The sequence below is a fragment of the Odontomachus brunneus genome, unplaced genomic scaffold, assembly GCF_010583005.1.
Source record: "Odontomachus brunneus isolate Ranch 3 - 2012 unplaced genomic scaffold, Obru_v1 Obru_scaffold_212, whole genome shotgun sequence".
Taxonomy (NCBI): Eukaryota; Metazoa; Arthropoda; class Insecta; order Hymenoptera; family Formicidae; genus Odontomachus; species Odontomachus brunneus.
The window spans coordinates 208,802-214,630 of NW_022639662.1; positions in this window are offsets into that span (position 1 = coordinate 208,802).

Consider the following 5,829-nt stretch of genomic DNA (forward strand, 5'->3'; position numbering starts at 1 on the left):
GCTGTCTGTAGAACCTAGAGACCAAAGGAGAAGCGTAAGGAGATTCTGGATAAAAGGTAATGAATTCACCCTTATGGTAACCTGATATGGGACTTTATGGTGAAATTAAAGAGTCTGCCCGGCAGATGGTTATGCTAGCAAAGTTTAACTTTATTAAATGATTGTAGGCTGCGTATTGCCGATTGATTATAACATTCGTGTGACGAAGAAAAAATATATTTTATGTTGGCGGTGAAGGGCCAACTAGACTTTTTGGAGCGAATATTCAATATGATAGTGTGATTGTATGCAGTGGACTTACGGTTATTTTATGGTAGAGTTGCGTATGCAGATCTTATCGTTCCTCGCCAGGACACGCTCGCAAGTGGTTCGCGATATTCGCTGGTCGTCAGAAAGAATGCCCGGACGGTGGCCTTAAAGTAGCAGGCGAAGGGCGTTGTGGAGGTTAAGTACTCGGCGTCGTCCCCGTTGTCGTGTGGTACACTCGTGTATTTATGTAATAAATCTCCCGAACAAATGCTTCGATGCAACGGGCCGGCGAGATGATTTGATACAGAGATTGAAATATGTATGTTTACGTGTAGGTGTATGGGAACGTGCGCCTACGTGCGTTTTACAATTTCCCGAGCGAATATCAAGTTGGTGTTGCGTGTGAATATTAAAGAAAGTTATCACTGGACTCTTAAAATTATGTGTAGCTTTATGTGAAAAATTCTATTTAGTATTTTCGAATATGAATTACATAAAGATTATCGTACAAAATATTGAGAGACTGTCGCGTATCTGCCGCAGAAAAGTTATATATAATACTGTGTTGGAAAATTACAAAAGAGTTGTGTAAAAATTATGTGTATGTGTCTGAGAAAGTTATATCATACTCTTTGTGTAAAAATTATGTGTAGCACTGTGTGTCTCTGTAACTGCCACTACTAGAATTCAGTGTAGTATTGCGCAAAAAAATTATATGTATTCTCAAAAATTATGTGTCGTATTCAGCGTGTGAAATTACAAGAAAAGACTGTCGCAAAATTATATGTGGTGTGTGAGAAAAAATGTCGAGGAACTGCCCGCGCGCTTCGGGAGCATGGTTTATATAGGACTCCAATGGTTGCTTCGCTCAAGTCCGGTGGCTTCCGACGGCGGTCGGGCTGCATCGCCGAATTTCAGGGTGGCATGGTGGTCCCGAGTCGGCCTTCATCAAAGGGATTCCACTGCTCTTCAGCTTCCTGGTACTGCATGCGGGTGGTTGAATGACGTGATGCACCGTGGCGTGATGCATGGTGATGCGATGATGTCATGCCAAACGCGTTTGATCGTGTCCATGCGAGTCGCTACGCGTTTATTCTATATTATCTTAATTATATTAACAATTCCGCTGTTACGTATGGCTTTCATAGTTCCTTATTAATAATGTTTTACTATGCTAAGATGCCTTTGCTTGCATCGTCAATATTTTATGTTATAGCCTTGGCCCTTTTTAACAGCTGAATTAATAAAAATATAATGTTTTACTTAAAATATTACTTATGCTGCATCTCATCTAGTACAAATCGGCCGATGGCTATTATGGCCTTTTAGTATTATAGTGGCGCGAAAGTTTTAAAGTTTTTGAAGGCCTGGACGTTACACACTACGGAATTCGGTGCTGCGGCCCGACCGTCGTCGGAAACCTTCGGAATCGAACAAAGCCCCCGCTGGAGCCCTATAAAAGGCGTTCTCCCGGAGCGCTCCGCGCTAGCTTTTGTCCGAGTACGTCCAAGTATACGTTTGCGCTGCTGCGTGAACATTTTATCGGGAGTTATACTTTTTCGAAGCCGCGAGCTCCATTTATCCCGAGACCCCCTACAACCGACCTGCGTGCGGAACTGCAGCGACAGTACGAGCGTGCCCAGGCGATTTCAATCACGACCAGCGGATCCCTACAATAAGCGACCGTGAGTCTAATATTTTTTCCCCTTTTTCGTATTCAGACACTAGACCGGTAGGATCCGAGCGACCACCTATCGTTAACCTTATTATTATTCTTAATACAATTATTATTCCAATTCTTATATTGTCATTTATTTCCTATTGTCATTTATTTCAATTTTTCATACATTCAAAATTACTTGTACACTATATTAACTAATTAAACGCCATTATAGTACTCGCTCTCAATTATATTACGATCACCATATTACTGCTCTCTCTTTAAGAACGATTTCTATCCAATACATCCTTTACACTCTGGCAAACCTTGCATATATTCTTTGGTCTCGATGCTTCACTGGCACCCGGTCAGTCGTAAGCCTTTACACACATTCCTGCAGAGCTGCGGTGTTCTTCGTGACACCATAATACTGCTAGTGTACTGGGTAGCGTTTAACGCTCTTGGTCACATTCTTCTTGCTTTCTAAGACTGAGCTCTGATAGTTTCGGTAGCATCTCACGAGCGTTCCGGAGCTTAATTAATTACAGCGAATTGTGAAGTACCGCGTGAGGGCCTCCTGGCTAACGAGTCGGTTGGGACCTGAACGAGACTTCAACAGATCCATTGCAACCAGGATCTTATTACATAAAAATCTTGAGAGACCAGAGACAACATTACTGCTTTACATTCATACCTAATCATCTTGATCGTTCTTACTGAGTCTTCCAATAAAAATCAAATCAGTACTGCGTAGAATATTTTATTCAATATATCAGATGCCGAAGAGATGCGGCAAGAAGTATAGAGAGCGACTACGCAGGTGGATATCGTGTACCGCGGAACAGAGAGCACCCGTTTCCGTCGTGCCTAACCCTCCTAATCCTACAGAAAGAAAGTATTTCATTATTAATTCCGCAAGTTATATTGAGGTTCGCTCCTCATTGAAACCATTACCATCAGGGCCTGTCGCGCCGACCGTGCCCGTTATTAAAGAGGAACCTACATATACTGAATTAAAATCAAGAGACCAACAGGTTTCAAATTCGAATTTAGATTTGCATAGAAATTTAACTAGTAGCGAACAAGCAGTAGTTGACGCGCTAGTGAGTGTACTTTCAGACAACGAATAAAACACGTTTTAAATATTAAATCCCTTTCATTCTTCAAGAATCGCATACTCCATCCTAATATTATCCAAGATAGATCCTTTTAGTATTTTTCCTCAATTCTTTTTATTTAGTAGAACTTCATTTATTGCAAACTCAAGACCTTAAAAATACCAATTTATAATATTAGCATTTTGAACATAATTCTGGAATTCTTGATTTCTTAGATATTTTATTCTTTATTTCTCATTCCATTTACATATATCAATTAGAATCTCTTTATACTATATTTCTATTCTGCTACGAAGTACAATTTAGCCATTTTTCATAGAAACTTGTTACTTTCGAGTCACTTCATTCTCATTACACTTAAACGCACACATAAATAACTTCCTCTGTAACGTTCCAGCCTCTAAAATCTTTAAATTTTTACGCCGTTATGATATCGAGATACCACACTAACCCGAGGCCGATTAGCGCTAACCTGAGAGGTAGTATATAAGGTACTTTATTTCAACGGCAAACCCTACACATTCAATCGTCAGAGACGGCTAAGAATAAAACCCAATATATTGACAGTGCTAATGAAGCACGTAAAGGAAATAGTGAAAACCATACATGGTGAAGGAATAAGTAGATGAGCCGAATAATGTAAGAATATTCGCGAAGCGAACCCGCTTAGGTACGAGAAAACGCGCTCAGCATGACATCATCTCGATACTATGCATCACGCCACCACACATAACGTCATCCAGCCACCCAGCGTAGAGGCATCCCTTTGAAACTAACCGACCCAGGACCAACAAGTCGCCGTGGAAGTCGGCGCTGCGAGCCGACCGCCGTCGGAAAGCGTCGGGAACGAACGAAGCTCCCATCGGAGCCCTATAAAAACCCTGCTCCCGGAGCGCTTCTCGCATTTGTTCGGGTAAAATTCAGAATACCAAGTCTCCGCTCACGCAGCTGCGTGAAGCATTCGTTCAAACATTTTGTTCGAGGATTTTTCGAGACCTATACTTACACACTCTGCGATATATACAAGTATACGCTTGCGCAGCTGCGCTAGCAATTGTTCGGCTGCGTGAATTTGTGTTATTCTCCGACCCGTTGCTTCAGGCATTTGTTCGGATTTTCTACGACCGACCTGTGTGCGGACTGCAGCGTCAGTACGAGCGTGCCCAGGCGAGTTTAATCACGACCAGCGGATCTATACAATAAGCGACCGTGTGTCTAATTCCCTATTATACTCGAACACTTGACCGGTAGGATCCGAGCGACCACCTATGGTTAAATTCATCCTTGATTTAATTCTAATATTATTCTGAATTTCATAATATTATCCGTACTACTTAATAAGCTTATAATATCATTCGTATATAAGAATCATGCTTAAATACCATACTTGTACTCGCTCTTAAATTATATTATACGATTATTACATCATTGCACTCTTTAAGAACAATTCTCTTCCTATACATCCTCTACACCTTGCAATACCTTGCGCCATATCTTTGGTCTCGACGCTTCACTGACATCCGTGCCAGTCGTAAGTGCATTACACACATTCCTGCAGAGCTGCGGTGTTCTCCGTAACACCATAATACCGCTAATGTGCTAGATAGCATTTACCGCTCCTGGTTACATCTTCTGCTTCTTAAAACAGAGCTCTGACAGTTCTCGGCAGCATTTCACGAACGCTCCGGAACTTACTTAATATACAGCGAATTGTGAAGTAGCGCGTGAGGATCTCCTGGCTAGCGAGTCAGTCGAGACCTGATCGAGACTTCAACAGATCCATTGCGAACAGGATCTTACAACTTAAGGACTGAGAGACCATAGGTTATATTTCTGCTTTACACTCGTACCCATCTACTTAAATCGTTCTTACTGAGTTTTATATTAAGCTCAAATCAAATACAACTTAAGATATTTCATTCAATATATTAAATGCCGAAGAGAAGCGGTAGAAAACATAAAGAGCGACTACGCAGGTGGATTACACGTACCGCGGAGCAAAGCGTACCTATCTCCGTCGCACCCAACTCTCCTAACCCTACAGAAAGAGGGTATTTCATTCTAAATTCGGGAAATTACTATATCGAGGTTCGCGCGTCACTGAGACCACTTCCACCGAGGCCCGTCACGCCAACCTTACCCGTTATTAAAGAGAAACCAGAATATACCGAGTTATTACCGAGAGACCAACAGGTTCCGAATTCGAAATTAGATTTGCATAAAGAATTAACGAGTAGCGAACAAGCCGTAGTCGAAGCGTTAGTAAATGTACTCACCAGCGATCAATAAAAGACATTCAAATAATTGAAATCACTTCAACTCTTACTTAACACACGTCATAACCCGTCCTCAATAAATATATTAACTAACTAATAAAATATTCCCCGATTTACATTCTAGAAATCACTTTTGCTAACTTCAATATTCCTGAAGTATTACCTCAAGATACTAGTACGCAACTTCGGACTTATAAGCGAAGATTACCTTATTTTTCATTCCATTTACATACACCAACTGAATTCTCTTCATATTATAACTTCATTCTGTCGAGGTTACAATTAATTAAAGCAATATTGTCAACTTATTTTAATCTGAGTAAGAGGTTCTATTTTTGGTAAATAAATTATAACATATAAATCACTCCTTTTTCGTTTCATCTAACCACACACATTGATAACTTCCTATCGATGCACGGTTCTCTACCAGCCCAGACTATTGTCGGTGTATGCAGGCAGGCCTAAAACAAAAACGAGAACATAACGTTTTTTGTGTCTGAGTGGTCACGAGGGACGTTACATATAA